The following is an 18,234-nucleotide window of genomic DNA, read 5'->3' as shown; positions in this document are numbered from 1 at the left end:
CCAATAAGTTTTAGGAACTTGTAAACAGTTCACATGATGAAGGTTACACCCCTTCATGATCCATGAGATCGCTAACTCAATAGTGGTCCTGAACCATGACTGGATATTCGGGGATGAATGTACAAATCCAACCTAAGAGATTGAACCTGCCCTAAATACGCCTCTACTTTATTCTTCTCATATTCATGTGCGCTTTTCGATTAACATACATTCAATATGTTAACCCTAAACCTGTTTAATCTATGTTGGTTGAATATTAAAGCACAAACAAATCTATTATTGGCATCACTTGAATTAAAATCATATTAGCCTAAATAAAATTATTAATTATCTTATTAAGCGTGATTTCAAGTATAAATTCCTTTTAAACCTGTAGGAGAGGGCGTGATCAAACAATAACGATAATATCAAGTATGGGTGTTTCACCAAATGCCACTGAGTACTTACAAAATTCACCAAATGTCATCAAAGTTTTCAAAGTTCACCAAATGCCACTGACAAAGAATACAATGACACCTCGTGTCACTAATAGCATATGGACGTTAGTTTTCCGTTGATGCAATTCTTATTTCACCAAATGCCATTACTTTGGAAAATTATTTCACTAAATTCCTTTAATTTTTAAAATTAATACACAATAATTATTTATTTTAATGAATAAAAATAATACTTTTTTTCGATTTTCGTGACGAATATTGTTCGGGTAAGGTTTTGGGGGTCATTTTGACCCTTTATGGGTACAAATTAAACTCGAAATTGGCAAAAAAAAAAAAAACGTAAATACCCAGTTTCGCATTTTTTTCGAAAAAAAAAATTACGATATCGGTACAAAACGGGGCATATGTGTTATTTTTTTAGTCAATTCCGAGCTTAATTTGTTACCATAAAGGATCAAAATGACCCTCAAAATCTTACCCGATCAATTTGAATGGTTAAAAAATAACGACACGCTAATCAAAATATTTTTCAACACACAAAATGGAGCATTTACGTTACTTTTTTGTCAATTCTGAGCTTAATTTGTTCCCATAAAGAATCAAAATGACCCCCAAAACCTTACCCGATCAATTTTGATGGTTAAAAAATAACGACACGCTAATTGAAATATTTTTCAACACACAAAACGGAGCATTTACGTTATTTTTTTGTCAATTCCGAGCTTAATTTGTGTCCATAAAGGATCAAAATGACCCCCAAAACTATACCCAGCAATTTTTTGCCATGAAAATGAAGAAAAAAAAATTATTTTTATTAATTAAAATAAATAATTAAAACGAACCAATCATATTATGACAAGTGTCAAGATTTAATCTTAATGAATAACGGAGTTAACGGCCGTTAGTCATTAATGGCATTTGAAGAAAAATTTAAAAACTCGATGGCATTTGGTGAATTTTGAAAACCTTAATGCCATTTGGTGAATTTTTTAAGTACTCAGTGGAATTTGGTGAAATAGTCGTATCAAGTAACATATAACTATTAACAAATTATATATAAATTATTCGTATATTAACAAATAACATGGAACAATTCGTAAATTAACAAATAATGTTAAACCATTCGTTAATTAACAAATAACTTGAAAATAATTTGTTAATTAACAAATAATGTCAAAACAATTCATTAATTAACAAATTACGTTAAATTATATATATAATTTGACACAACAAATCATCATCATCAAAATAATCTTGTCAAAGCATAATATTACCAAGATCCTAGGCATGATGCTAACATTATTAATAACAAACCCTAGCATGTCACTAAACAACAAAAATCAAATCTTTAATCATAATATGATATTAGAAAGCAATAAAGACATCCTAACATTATTAGGGCTGACAAAAGCTGACCTGATTCGAACCCAACCCGAAATAAACGGGTTTTGAAAAAGATTTTCAACCCGTTTATGTAATTGGGTCAACCCGAACCCGACCTGAATTTAAATGGTTCGGGTTCAGGTTGGAAATCTCAACCCGAAACCTACCTGCCTAAACCCGTTTAATTAGTTGGGTCGGTTTCAGGTCGGGTCAACCCGTACCCAACCCGCTTTAAACCCTAATTTTAAGATATGGGCCAAGCCCAAACTATCTTTTCGAATAGAATTAGGACTTTCAAAAAGAGGAGTCTTATAGAAGCTTATCTTTAATCTTATCTTTTCAAAAAGGATAATTAAGATCTTTTAGAAACTTATAGAACCTTCTAATTAATCCTAATTGGTTTAGGAATATAATTAAGATTAATGGACCCTCCGCATGATCATTGGGCTGCCCAAAAAACTCATTTAGACACAGTTTAATATTTTGACCATAACTTCCTTATTATAACTCGAAATTGGGCTTATAATATATCGTTAGAAAGGTCTTTTAAAGCCCCATACAACTACATAATTATTGAACTCTGATTATGGACTATAATAAACAAGATTGGACGTTTTTCATAAATAGGATGCGAAATGAAAGATTTTCGAAAACAGAAATGAATTATTTTTATTAAAACATTTTAGAAAATAAAAGAATTCACGAGACTCTTTCTCATTTCACTTCGTTTGATAATCAATGACATGAAAAGTACTCATCATTAGGTTTGGTTTTTGGGGAGACACAATCAGGTGTCTACAGGACTGAACTGATTGGAGTTGAACTAAACTGAACTGGACTAAACTGATTGAAGATGAACTGAACTGAACTGGACTAAACTGATTAGAGCTGAACTAAACTGAAGTGAACTTAACTGAATAGATCTGAAACGAATTGTTTATGATAGAAGGAAATTAGGAACTGGACTGAAATGAACTGAACTAAACCGATTGGCGGAGCTAAACTAAACTGAAATTAAGCTGAAGAGAACATGCCCTAAATTATACTCTTAACAAACTCTCACCTCCTTTTTTTGTATTAAATCATGTGAGACCCAATTTTCTTAAATACCGTGAAAAGGTATGTGTTACAAGTATTAAAAATCAAAGAAAAATTTAAATAAAGATTAAAATCACGTTAAAAGGAATTTTAAATGAAATCCAATTATGCACACACATGTTTACTACGAAGTACATTATTACTAGAGTATCGGTTAAGTTAGTAATTAGTTTATTGTTAATTTATTTTACGCATGACATATTTTAAACTAAGTTCATGCATCATTACTTTTTTTTTTTTTTTTTTTTTTTTGGGAATAGTTCATATTTTTTTTTTTAGGAATCATCATATGAACTATAGAAGAAAAAAAAGTGTTGAAAGTGTTGAATTCGATAATGTTGACATTGAATAAGTATTAAGAGAAAACGTAAACCATTTAACTGCTGTAATTGATCAACCCAAATGAGAACCGAACCGATTAAAAACCAAAAATTATTTGAAACCGAAATCTTACCTGAACCATATTTAAGTAAAACCAAAACCAAATCGATCCGAATAATGAAAACCCGTATAAGAACCAAACAAGTTAACGAACCGAATTAAAAACGCACAAAAACAAACAGAAATCGAATCGAACCAAAACCAACTCGTAGGTCATTTAAACCATTTTCAAACCGACCTAAATTCAAGCCGAACTGGTTTTAAACCGAAGCAAAACCAAACTATCAAACCAACAATGCTATCTTTATGTAATATTACGTAATACTCCCTCTGTTCTTTAATATATGAGTGGAAAGTATTGATAACAGAGAATATATAGTATGGTTAGTGAGGTGGTTATGAGAGTCAGGTGTGGTCCCATATGTCCAAAAATGGGGTAAAATAAAAGAGATAGAATAAAAAATAAATTGGGGCAAAAAATAAGGGACAGAGGGAGTAGTATTTGGCAACTAGGAACAATATCTTATTAGATTATTACGGTTTTAGTTATCACTACGCTATTAGTCTACTACTTAATTCTTAAACAATTAAATAATACATCTAATAGTCCACCGTGCTTCATAATAATAGTTGTTTGATTAGAGAGTTTTGACAAATAACTTAATTTAGTCGGAAATAAAACCTTTTGCATTCTCAGCTTTCGCCTTTACCAAGTTAGCTAATGCCAAATATATCTTTCTTATATCAAGCATTGCACATATCAAAGTCGTTTCTTACATTAGACTGTGATCCCTACTTAAGCAAGGGTTTATTGTGTTTATTATGTGATTTTACACAAAGAAAAGATTCTTTTAAGAAGTTTGAAAGGACAAAATTATCTCTTGAAATAAACTTTTTTTATCCAAATGCAAAATATTGATTATAACACTCATATATTACAACTAGGGGTGTTCATAAATCGGTCCGGACTGAAAAAATGGATCGGACCGAATTAATCGGTCCGGTCTTCGGGTCTAGAAATTTATTTTACCGGTTTTCGGTCCGCTCCGGTCCAAAACTCTATAAAAACCGGTCTTGGATGGGACCGATTTTTTTATTAAAAATATGCGCGAAACCTTAAATAATGGTTAAGATTATCCTTAATAAGCTTAGAAAACTTTAAATTTATGGGCTTTTTTGTACTAAATATACAAAAAAAGACGTTAAACTCTAGATTTTCCTTTACTTTTTTTTTGAGTTTTTTCATAAAATTAATAAAAAATAAGAATTCTTTTTTAAAAAATTCTTAAATCGGTCCAAAACTATTGGTCCCAACTTAATCGGTCCGATCTTCGATTCTTAAAATTTAATTATGTCTTCGGTTCGGTCCGGATCGGTCTGGTCCGATCCGGTCTTAGACCGATAAACAGCCCTAATTACAACACTTGAATTGAAAACTTAAATAAATGTGGAGCATTCTAGACTGTACTTTGCTTAAAAAGAGATGGAAAACAGATAAATCTCTCCCTTATTGCAAGTATATTGCTCTGAAGAACACCTTTATAATTTACTTTAAGGAATTACGAAAATTTTATACTTTCTAAGAGACTAAGACTCTCTAAGAATCTGATCTCTAATCAACTCCCTTCAACTCGGATAATTCCATTTTATATATATATTAATTTCCCCGTCCCACGGTCATATTTGTGCTTATTTGAGCTCTTCGGAGCTATTTTTAATTATTAATATACATTTTCTAGTGTTCTTGAGAGTTGATATTATTTTGTAGAAACTTGCAGATATACGACAATTTTCAAGTTTATTAAACCTCTACGAAGATATTAGAGCTTAGATCATATTTTATGACCATATATTTGAAGTTCAGGGTCGAGCTAATAAATTTTAGTTAGGCAATTAAGGATTCGACTAGTAAAAGAGTCCAAGTTTTTAAAAGCTGACTAGTTATTGGTCCGGGCAATGTCCCGCATCATTATAAATTCATAGGTTTGATCAAATTAAGTTAGAAGAGCTAATGTTGAACAAAATTAATAATTAAATGAAAATATAATAAGAGATTATATATATGAAGAGTTTTTCAATTAAATTAAACACTATTATATAGCATTAAAGTTAGGCCAATGAAAAGTTTTTGTTAAAGAGGCTAAACATCTATACAAAATACAATTCAAAATGGTGAGAGAAGAGGGATGACACATAGGATGACATGTAGGCATGTAGCGCACATGTGGCATATAGGTGACACATGTTGTTAGCATGTTATCTCAATGAGTTTTAATAATATTATAGATGTATTGACCAGCCGATCAATTAAGCAAATGAAGGGTTAAATAGCTCGAGTCCAAGAGTTATATCTTATGTTCTGGGCCTGATTTTAGTAATAGCATTTAGTGTTATAAGATATAAACTTGCCCAAGAGTTATATTATGGGCATGATTGAAAAATTGAACATTTATGGCATTATCCAAGAGTTATATCATAAATGTGTTATATCCAACATTATGGTCATGAGTATAACTCTTGGATATAACTATTATATTATGGGCATGAATGAAAAATTGAACATTTAGTAAATAAATATAAACACGTCGCAAAAACTAAATATAAACTTGTAATTCTATGTGTTCACATTTTATAAAGAAATGTTCATTTTTATATGCAGTAAATGTTCAGTTTATATTATAAAACCATTAAATTATTACAAATAGACAAACTTCTTTATAAAAAATAATGTTTATAGTCTACAAGTTCAAAATTTGCGATTGTTTAAATTTTGTTTACTAAATGTTTAAAATTTGCGATTGTTAAGATTTATTACTAAATGTTCAAAAGTATAGGCATGATGCATTATGATTGTCAGATTTTTTTACTAAATGTTCAAAATTTTTGATGTTTAAATTTTTTTACTAAATGTTCAAATAAATTTGCAATTGTTAAGAATTTTTTTTTTTTTTTCTGAATTTTCAAAAGTATAAGCGTGGTTCACCTATTTCTAGATGCAACATAGCGCACCTTAAAATTTGCGTTCCTTGCCTAGCTTTTAAAAAGTATGAGAGAGTTTTTCTGAATAGTGTATGAACATTTATATATAAACAAACAGTGGAGAAGATTTCAATCCCACTCTATAATTGTTGTTAGTTGAAAATTATTCAACTTCCCCAAAGATAAAAAACTTCATATATATAATTTCCCAGATCTTGATACTAATAAGTTGTATCAAAATCTAATTAAAGTCATTATCTGTTTTGTTTAATATATAGACATAATAGGAATAAGTCATGAAATTATATTCATTTCTGTACTTAATCTCGTTCAATCACCCATAGTATGGTTTGTGTTTTACCTAATTTAATTGGTTGATATGTTGATTCATAATTGGCTTGGTAGATGTTGAATCTATCCCATCTCCCATCTTTCCCTTCGTAATCTCTTTAGTCTAAACTAATTAATTCATAAATTTTTCGTTCTTTAATTCTCAATTCGGTGTAACTTATTACAAATAACACTTGTCGGGATTCCCCTTACTCTTTGTGGAAGAATGACCCTTAACTAACTTATCAATGTATTTAGAATAGTGGTTAGTTAGATAGTTTGACTCAAGGGTATTGCCCAACGAACAAAATATTCCTTATACAAGATCATAATATACTTTGATACATATCTCTGGCGCACTATCATAAGCCATTAATTAGTACAACACTCACATTAGGTTTATCTTATGAACTTATTTCATGACTACGTAACTTCTCTTCCTTTTCTTGTTGCTCCAAAGTGTCAAAAAGAGGAGTATTTTTAGTTTCTGGAAGCCACAAGCACACTAATCCGCTTAGAATAGATAATCCCCCAATCACCATAAATGAAAACATAGCGTTTAATCGCCCAAGAACCACCAACAAAGGCGCCACCGCACCCCCTAGAACTAACGCTTGACGCATCAATGAAACAGCAAAGTTCCTCACATTTGTTGGAAATAGCTCAATGCAGTACACAAACGTAATATCGAAAGCAACCGAAGCAGCCATGAATCCAATACCTTCAATCCCTAGTTGTATCCAATTCCCTATAGTCCCTCCATTGCCTGTCAAAATTACAAAAACATTTGGTGATTTTGATCATATATCAATATACGTGTCTCCATATATTACAAGACTATAGACACCAAAAAAATATATATATATTACAAGACTACCTGAGATTTGTTATCAAATTAGCACGTATGTCAGTAATAAATATTTTCTTGCATGTTTTATGAAAAAAACAGACCAATGAAAAATAAATATCAAATACTACATCCATTTCATATAATGTATAACAAAGAATAGTATGTCTAACAAATAATAGCACATAATAAGAAACAGAGGTAGTACTACATGTGTATGCAGTACTTTTCAATTCATGGTTTATTCAAGTAAATTATTAGCAAGTTAACATGCATATCAGTATAGTTTCATTTTGAAAAATATATTTTTTTGTTGTTTAACTATTTAATTTCAGTAAAATCTCTACTTAAAACGAGGAAAGTAATGTACTAATAATCTATAAGAAAAATATACTAAGTATGTAGCGAATGATATAATATAGGAGGTAGTCCCAGTTAATCAATTTGATAAACAAAATTTGTTTATCAAATGACAAAATGGTAAATAAATCAACAATAGTGAGACCCAAATTTAATACAAAATTGTTGATTTATTTACAATTTTGTCATTTGATAAACAAATTTTATTCATCAAATTGATTAACTGGTATTTTCTGTATAGTAAAATCATACCGTTGGTGAAGATGATGCAAAGTAAGCATGAGCCCCCTGCAACAAAACATGAAACCGACAGCAGCAGTCGGCGTTTCGTAAAAACTAGAAGGAACCCCCCTATTAAAGACAGCAGGAATTTCCAACAATGCATTGATGGCAACACTCAAATACTTGGAAAAATTCAAGTTTTCGACGTTCAATTGAACTGCATAATACACAAATCCAACCCCGAAACCTGCTATCATTGCCTTCAACATCCTTATCCTTGCCCATTTACACTGCCACAGGCTCATATTCTTGCTAGGATCATTTTTCGAAAAACACGAGTCTGTTAGTTGAATGTTAGCAGGAAGAATTCTCCCATTTCGAGTAGCTAGCTTTGTTAAAATTGAGTGAGCTTCCGTTTTCCTCCCTCGTATTAGAAGCCATCGAGGCGATTCTAAAACAAAAGGGAGTACAACAATGGAGTAGACAAAGACAACGATCGAAAGAACCCGGTAAAGAGATCTCCAACAAGATTTAGTGTAGAATGCTATAAGAGGAAGGGAGAGGAACCCTAGAGTGAAGAAGAGGAAACCGTATTGACCAACTTGACCTCGCCATTTTCGACCAACAACTTCGGTTGCAAGGACGAGACAACAGATTCCAATTCCGGACCGAGTTAAGCCATTGAAGAAACGAAGAACGGCGTAAGTCCATATGTTTGGTGAGAAAGAGGTAAGGAGTGCAGTAATGGCGGTTAGCAAGCATGCTAGTATTAAGGTCTTCTTTCTTCCTAGGAATGAATCAGCTAAACGTCCATATATTGCTGAACCTGCATTAGAATTTACGAGTAATAAATTAAAAATTACATGGGTATTTAGAAACTAAAATCGAAATTAATTCAACAAAGATTTTACTTTTTACATACATGACTATATATTTACAGTAAAAGTATTAGATTTTATTTGCATTGATGTGTCTAGAGATTCCAAATAAGAAAATCAATATAATGGAGGGGTATGTGATTATATAAAAGAACACATTTTTTTTTTAATTTATACTCCCTCTATTCATAATGTTAATCTCATATGGAATCAATCATATAAAATAAGAAAAGTGAATATTTGGAATCTAACATTAAATTACAAAATAATTTATAATTAGTTTACCTTATTTAAATTTTTTGGTTTTTTTTTTTTTTTTTTTTTTTTTTTTTTTTTTTTTTTTTTTTTTTTTTTTTTTTTGGAAAGAAGAAGTCATAATTGCAAAATCCAAGGTAGAATTTTCCTTATTTAGAGTCATGTCATCAATCCACAACCAATTAATTTAAAAATGGAACATATTCAATATGGGATATCTTTTTGAAACGCCCAAAATATTATATGAGACTAAGGGCCTGTTCACATTTACTGAATTGAATTGAAATGATTGGAGCTGAACTGAACTGAACTGAACTGAGCTAAAATGAATATTTTATGAGAGGGAAATTAAGAGCTGAACTGAATTGAACTGATTGGAACTGAACTGAACTGAAGTGAGCTGAAATGAATATTTTATGAGAGAGGGAAATTAAGAGCTGAACTGAATTGAACTGATTGGAACTGAACTGGACTGAAATTAAGTAAATGTGAACAGGCCCTAACATTATGAAACGGAGGAAGTACTTTTTTTTTTTTTTTTTTGTGTTTTTTAAGTGTTATACTTGCTAAATATGATCGTATTTATTTAAGGGTATGTTCATATTTACTGAACTAAACTGAACTGAACTGATTGGAGCTGAACTAAACTGAACTGAAATTCAGTAAATGTGAACAAGCCCTAAGTGTTACAATTTTTTTTTTTTTTTTTTTTTTTTTTTTTTTTTTTTTTTTTTTTTTTTTTTTGCAAAAAGCTATATTTTAATATTATATTTTTCTTCTCATGGTCCTTACCCTATAATTCCTATCACAATCATTATTTATAACCTAATACTCCATCCGTCCCAATATATAGTTTTTATTTGTGTTTTTTCATGGTATTTAAGAAAGAAGAGGAGAAAGTGGATGAAATACATTAAAACTTTAAAAGTAAAAAAAAAAAAAAAAAAAAAAAAAAAACTACAAAAGTTTGACAAAAGTACAAGGCAAGGGGATTATTTAAGGGGAAAAAAGTTTAAAAGTATAATTATAGACAAAAGTTAAAAAGAGAAAGTGAAAAAAGTAAGGCAAGTGGATAATTTAAGGGTAAATTAGGTAGTTCAATGAATAAAGTTAAAACAAGAGGGTATAATGATCTTTCATACTATCCAAAAATAGAAAAAGGAACAACATTTCAGGTCTCCAAAATTAAAAAACAGAAACTATAATATGTGACGGGGGAATAACAACCGTTGACATCATCTTATCTTACAATTTGTACACGTGTCAAATTATCAAATTTTCCTTCCAAAACTATATATGATGTCATCATGTTATAATTTTATTTTTATTAAAATTCTGGTGGATTTATTATTATTATTATTATTATTATTATTATTATTATTATTATTATTAGTACTATATGTTTCAACTGTTCATACATAACTATTCCTACTCCTATGCTTTAAAGTTTTCAATGTTCCCTCTCTCTCTCTATTTTATGCCCAATCTATTCTCTCTAACAATAGTAATTTAATTTTATTTTTCCTGAGGTAATTAATTTTTTCTACGCGCTCTAATTTTTTTGATTTAATTTTTGAAGTATTATTTATTCTGGAAATTTTTTAATTTATGTTTTCAATTTTGGTATAAATTATAAACATTTTTGAAAATGTTATTAGTTCAAACCATGCATCGCACCAGACTAATCTAGTGTTTTTTTTTTTTTTTTTTTTTTTTTTTTTTTTTTTTTTTGAATTTTGAAGATCTAATCTAGTTTATTGTTAACCCCACTAGTTTTGTTTTATACAATTTTTAATATACCAACTATCCACTCACCTCTTATTCATTTAAATCAATTTTATTGCCTATAGTTATGTGACGGTTATAGTGTAGCACTGAAAAAAAAACATGGAGAGAGTGCAAAATATTAATTTTTTTTTTTTTTCTGAAAAGAAAAAAAAAATCTACTCCTAGTCTGTCACAAATAATATTTGTCTTTTCAGTAATCATAACAAGAGAATATATATAAAAGAAGTTGAGTTTGGTTGATTTTAGAATTTGTTATATACACTCGGGTGAACCGTACGCTCGAGGTTATTTGCTAATTTAATCAACAAAGAGCAAATAAATATTCAAACTCATTTGTGGATTGAATGAGTAAATAACCCCACATGTGTGGTACACCCGCATGTGCATAATAGACTCTTGGTTGATTTAAGACGAATTAGAAACAATTATAGGGTTTGGTTGTTAAAAAAATACTAAGAAAAATACTAATTATAGTAAAGTAATACACCGATTATTTCTTTGCTTATTTTATTAACTTAAAATACCCTTCACTTGCCTCTTCTTTTACTACTAAATTAACATGGCAAAAAAAAAATAATAAAAGAATAAAAAAAATATATAAATCTGAATAGAAATGGAATATTTGTATATAGCATAAAATCATATATAGTACATAATTTTTTTTATAGGAAGCATAAAATCATATGGCACCTTCCACTAATAGTAATTAAAACAATAATAATAAAAAGTAGCCACTACCCATTAACTATAATAAAATACTCTCTCCTTTTTAAAATAATTGCACTCATTTTATTTTTTGCACTATTTATTTATCCTATTTTGTCTAATATTTGGGATTTATACATAAGAAAAAAAAAAGTCTTGTGGGTAATTGTTGAAATCGTCTCAATAAATAGATTATTAATTTTTAATTGTTAGAAAGTATACTTATTGGTAATTAAAGATATTATTGATCAAATATTAGCATCGACATACGTATCTAACATAAATGGAATAAGTATTTAAAAACGGATGGAGTATCTATATAATTGAGCATTTTTTTTTTGGACAAGATATATAATAGACCATTATAAACATTATAGTGTAAGAAATCAATCATTTTGCAAGAAATCTTGTTCAATTTAACATCGTGCGACTATTTCAAGATGGAGAGAGTATGAGTTAGATTATTTTAAATAAGTGAAGTTTTGGAAGAAAATTTATAAAAGAATAACACACAAAAGAAGTGTTAAAAAAAGTAAATTATATGTGGTTGGCCACACTGTGTGACCAGCCATCATGGTGATTACTTCGTTAATGTCATAGGCGTTATTTGGTCAATGTTAAAGGGGTTACTTTGTCAGGGGTATAGGGATTATCCGGTCTATGTTACAGGGTTACTCCATCACTATTATATGGGTTACTTAGTTTTTTTAACAAGCGGACACATTGTGTGATCAACCACACACAAAATGGATTGAAAAAAAAAATATATCCTATACAAAGCTATGAATAAGAATAATGTGAGTAGTAAAACTCTACAACTAACAAAAAGGATCTATAGTGGATTAGTGGTAGAATATTGTTCAATCTATAGCCACTAAGACAAATGTAGAACTACAATAGTGCCTCCATATATATGTTAAGCACGCCATGAGAATCTATTACCGGCCACCCAAATTCCCAAAACATACTAAAAATATGCGTTAAAGAATGACAATGACTTTTTATCTACGTACTGTTTGAGATTTTGATAGTTAAAGTAAGACCCTATTCACTTCACCTTCAAATAATAATATTTAATATAAAAAAATTCAATATAAATAATTTCATTTCAATAAAAATCATTTCAGCTTCTAAGAAAAAGTTCATTTATGTATAAATAATTTAAATTTTCTAAAATTAAATTTATTTCGATAAAAATCAATAAATGTAAAGAAGAGATATAATAATAAAAAAAAAAGTTAAAACAATTTTAGTTCAACAAAAATAATTTTCACTTAACAAAAATATTTCAGTTCATTAAAAATCAATTGCGTTTAGTAAAAATAATTTAAATTTATCAATTATATATTCAGTTTAATAAAATTAATTTTAATTTAGCTAAAATAAGATAAAGTGAATAAAGTCTAATAAGAAGGCTATAAAAAAGGATCCTTACCCCCAAAATTTTTTTGTTGTTGTGCGGTTTTTGATCTTTTTGACCTTTGGATGGCAAGGACATAATTATAACAAACAACAATGCAAAAGGAAGATCAGGTAGATTTATTTAAGAATATATACTATTGATGTGTCAAAATCTTGGCACTATTATTTGCAATAGTAACATCAAGAATCAGCAACCTCTAAATAAGGGAATTTAGTTTTCATGCTTTCTAAGTGAAAATGAACTATCATATTATTCTTTTTTTGGTTACCATGTAATATGGGAACGCTTCATGTACGTTCTTTATTATGGACTATAAAATAAACACATGCGTTGACCATCAAATTTGTTAAAATTCAACAAATTCCATATATCTTACTATCCCACGCACTTACCATGAAATCCATGATATTTCGATGAAGGACTAAGGGCCTGTTTTCGTACGATTATTTCAGTTCATTTCATTTTCTAATTTCTTTCTCTTATAAAATATTTATTTCAGTTTAATTCAGTTCATTTCAGTTCATTTTAGCTCTAATAAGTTCAGTTCAGTTCAGTTCAGTTCAGCTCATTTCAGTCAATGAGAATGGGCCTTAAGCTAGTTATGTATGTTTTGAATATTAGATTTTAATTTCTTACTTACTTTAATGAACTTTAATAATGTTGCTATGCAAATTAAGCTTTTCGCTCATAAGTTAAAATTAAAGGACTGAAAACTTTTAAGTTAGAATCATCCGGCAATAACTCAAACTTTTATTCAGATTACATACATGCATATATTGATCCGTTATTTATAAATTTCATTGGCTACCAAAATTTACTACAGAGTATTACAAGTAACAGAGTATCATCCGACTCAAACTCAAAACATACAATAGATTATTATATAAATATAATCCGGTATTATATTTCATTGCCTAAGAAATTTTAATATTAATGTAAAACTTGTAGATAGGTTTAAGAAGTTAGGAGTTAAGGGCCTGTTCACTTCAACTTAATTTTAGTTCAGTTTAGTTCAGTTCAATTTAGTTCAGTTCAGCTCATTTCAGTAAATGTGAACATGCCCTAAGTCAAGAAGGGGTGATTACATAAAGTATAATACGGTTAAATTATGACCGGGTTGTATAATACGGTGTATAAGTCGTGTTTATTTCATTTGGAATACTTTATACCTTTGATTTTACTCATTTTAGTCTGTTGATTTTTGCCACCTTGTGGTTTTTATTTACCTTCTTTTAATTTACAAAAGTTTCATATTTTATATAGACCACATGATAATAATATATTTTGGCCAAATTTACCTCTTTTCTACCTCCTCTTCCTTCAATTCTTATCTAAAATTAAAATTGAATTAGGACAAAGCATTTTGTATTAGATTTCATCTAATTTAAGTTTTTAAAAAAAAAAAAAAATTAAGTCACTAAACATGTATTGATTAATTTAACTTATTCTCCATTTTTTAGTATTTCACATCTTGAATAGTTTTTAATCTGTTATACATAGCTTGTACAAATAAATAAAGCATAAAAATCTATAAATAAATATAAATAAATACTAAACTAAGAAAGAGTAACAACTAAAAGTGGGATATGCTTCATTCAAGTGTCCTAATAAGAATAATTACTTAAACTAACAAGCAAGAGGAACAACTAAAAGTGGAATATGATTCAAGTGCCTCTTTACATACCAACAAACAGGAACTAACTAGCATTACTAGCTTAAAAATAAATTAAAGAGTCCTAATTAACTTGCAGTAACTCATATTACTCCAAAAATATAGTACGTACTCTAACTTGTATGAAGCACTAATATTCCAACACCCTCTAATTTCATGGATGGGCATTATGCAATTTGGTCTTTGGATGAAAGGGGTGCGGTGGTTAGGAATGTTACTTTATCTTTTTTAAGTGGCATCATTTCTAATCTAAGACGTAATATATTAGTGATTCGTTAGGGGAATAGAACCCTCCATCACAAAGAAACTTGTGGTTAATTATATAAAGAGAATAAGCATTGGGTGACTTTATCCCATGACATAACAAAAGTGTAGACATATATTTCATGCATTGAATGTAAAATCTTTATCCTAAGACTAGGATACTTTACAATAAATTAAAAAAAACATCAAATATAATGATATTGAGGGGCCGTTTAGTTCGGAGAGTGGTGTGAGTTTGAAATTAGGAATGAACAGATTAGATCGAGTAAATAATATAGGGCTAAAAATCTTATTGCTATTTAATACGATATATTTGGTTTTAGATGATAATGAACATTTTCTTTTATGAGTAGAGATTTTTAAATACACCCAAGAGCGAAGCACATTCATGGGTTTTTTTTTTTTTTTTTTTTTTTTGCTCATATTATTGATTATCACTCATTTAATCATCAACTAGTGTGTGGCCCGGACGATGTCTCGGGTTGCTAGTTTGTACTTGAATTAATTTGCTAATCAAATTCGACTGTTTAGATAGTAAGACTTGTTGGTTTTGAGTTTAAGTCTTGCTATAAATATTTTTTAGCTGTCGAACTCAATCATTACATAATGGAAACAAATAGCATAATTAGACACAAATTAACTTATCTAAGTTAACTATAATTTTGTTGGATAAAAAAATACAATTAATAAATGGCTAAGATGGTAGGACTCTTAACTTAAGACTTGTTGGTCTTGAGTTCAAGTCTTATTATAAGCATTTTTTAGATGCAAACCTAATACATGTGAAAGTGACATGGCATATTTATAATCACACGTGGCGCATATTGCTGACATGTCAAACTTGAAAAAGGTAACACGTGAAATATATTCTGTTTTAGGAACGCTTTTTAATATATAACTATAACATATTCTGTTTTAGAAACGCTTTTTAATATATAAGTATAGATTTATCAAATGATACAAAAATAATCTTTAATGCACCTTACACTAGAATGTATATTAGAATTTAATCTTTTATTTGATATTTAAAGGTATGAAACGACTCATATGAGTCATACCCGGTCACCGGCCACCTCCCCCTCAGATTACTAAACTTCATTTGTCAACACAAGGTATAATTTTACCCATTCCAAACTTATCTTGTACATAAAAATGAACTAAACTCCCCTTACACTCTAAATTATACATGAATATCAGATTAATATTTTACTAGTGAAAGCATGAACACTTTTACACATCCTATATTGTTTTATAGCGTAATAATATCAAGAAAAAATTTACACACTTTTTAAACAAGATTTCCTCCTACAATTAAAGAGATATAAAGGTTAAAAATTAGTTACCTATGAGGCTATGAGAGAGCCAAGGAAGAAGCAAGAAGCAGGAAGAGCAGCAAGAAATTTATGGTTGCAAACAAGTCCCCATTCAGCTAATATTGTACTATGTCTTCCACCTTCCCACACCCAACTATCTTGTTCAAGCCTACATACTGTCATCCCCTTACCACTTTGCAACCCATTACACGTATGATTTGGCTTGCATCTCCATCTTTCGGGTTCGGCGTCACTGAAGATGGTAACCAGAGTACTCTGAGCATCAAACATCCATGCCAATGATACCAAAAATGCTTGTATTATTTGAGAGTATCCAAATGAACCCACATAATTTTCAATCACTTCTTCTACTGTAAGCTCTGTTATTGTGTTTGTTACATTATTGTTTGTTGTATTTCCGTTAGTTACAGAAGGTTCTACATTCAGGGAGAGAACAGGAGTGTTTTCTTCTGCCATATATATGGTTATTTTACGTAGTGTTTTGTTGTGTGTGACTTGAGTTTATTTTCTTAGATATTGGTGGTAGCATCATATATATATAGTACTACAATGCGCAGAATATGATTCGCATGACCAACTTTTGAGGCTTACTTTTTCCATTATGGAGCATTTTATATACTCTCCCTTGAAAGTTCCACTCACTTCGGCCACGTACGTATAAGTAAATTTTAAAAAAGTTGATAATTGAAAAGTTTATCATAAGGGGAATAACAAGATCAAACTTGCTAATTTATTTTGATTATATAAAACATAAAATGTGATCAAAGTTATTTTATTTTAAACACATGAATAGTAAGTGAGTCAAACTTTTGGGAACGGATGTAGAATTTTAAGCTGATATGAATCATCCTCCGTTCCTTTTTAGTTGACAAGTTTCTTATATCATGTTGCAACGTACAATTTGATATATTTAATTATTAACATGCAAAAATTTCTAAGAAAAATTTAGATATTAATAAGATTTATGTTCAGATGATTCAAACAAGATTTTCTTCCGAATGTTGCTTACTGGTGAATAGTTACCATCTCCATCCAAAACGGCAAATCTGGTCTCAACGACTTGATATTATTTTGCTTTTAGAGAATATTTTGCTTCGGGTGAGGAATCAACAAAAAAATTGCTTGGTTTCACTACTCCTTAGCTATTTTGATGAATCTACTAAAGTACTAAGTACCTTTACAAAGTTTAGTGGTTTGGTTTAATTTTAATTAAGTTGGTGTCTACATTTTATACCGTTAGGATTTTTAAAAACTATAATTAGTATGTACTTCTTCAATATTTTATTTCTTGCTCTATTTTTGTTGTATTAAATACAGCTAGAATATGTTCAGTTTAGTTAAAATTATATAAATTTTAATCATTGTAACTTAGTATGGCAAGTCACATGTGCGTGTGGTCACATTGGTCATAAGTGTAATATTTATTTATGTTGAAGCTTAAGACTTTTGATGATGATGAACACAAAGAGGAAACTTCAACTAATGAGATTTCTCTAAGTGTTGTAAGTAGAACAGGTGAACTAGCTAGACTTTGGAAGTTGAAGAGTAGCCTGCTTATGAAGACTCAAGGAGACTTTAAGGAAAGTTAAAGAAATAGAAGAAGAGTTCTCTAACATGCATGAACATGAAGACAACAAGTTTCACAGTAACTTGGCTTCCGAAATTCCAGGAAGGTGTTGGAGAAGTGAAGACAGTAGGAACTTAATCTTGGACTGTGTGAAGCCCAAGTACCCTAACCTACAACAATTGACGAAACAATCTAGGTTATGTTAAGTTTATGTTTTTGTTGTAAATATGTTAGGTTAGTTTATGCATGGAATTTATTAGAAGCGTGACAAAGTTTGGCAATCAAACTTATAAAAGAAAAGTTTATAAAAG

At 29.5% G+C, this 18,234-nt stretch overlaps 1 pseudogene across 1 annotated transcript; it reads right to left on the bottom strand.

Moving 5' to 3' along the window:
- Positions 1-6,969: 6,969 nt before the first annotated feature.
- LOC145576634 (organic cation/carnitine transporter 1-like) lies at positions 6,970-16,835 on the bottom strand (annotated as a pseudogene). Its single transcript, XR_014098501.1, has 3 exons — positions 16,376-16,835; positions 8,068-8,865; positions 6,970-7,374 (listed from the first exon to the last, which is right to left on the bottom strand). The product of XR_014098501.1 is annotated as an organic cation/carnitine transporter 1-like (transcript).
- Between the last annotated feature and the right edge of the window lie 1,399 nt (positions 16,836-18,234).

The sequence above is a fragment of the Chenopodium album genome, chromosome 13, assembly GCF_948465745.1.
Source record: "Chenopodium album chromosome 13, dcCheAlbu1.1, whole genome shotgun sequence".
In the NCBI taxonomy this organism is placed as follows: Eukaryota; Viridiplantae; Streptophyta; class Magnoliopsida; order Caryophyllales; family Amaranthaceae; genus Chenopodium; species Chenopodium album.
The sequence above is the reverse complement of the archived record's forward strand: the minus strand, read 5'-3'. Positions and strand labels throughout refer to the sequence as shown.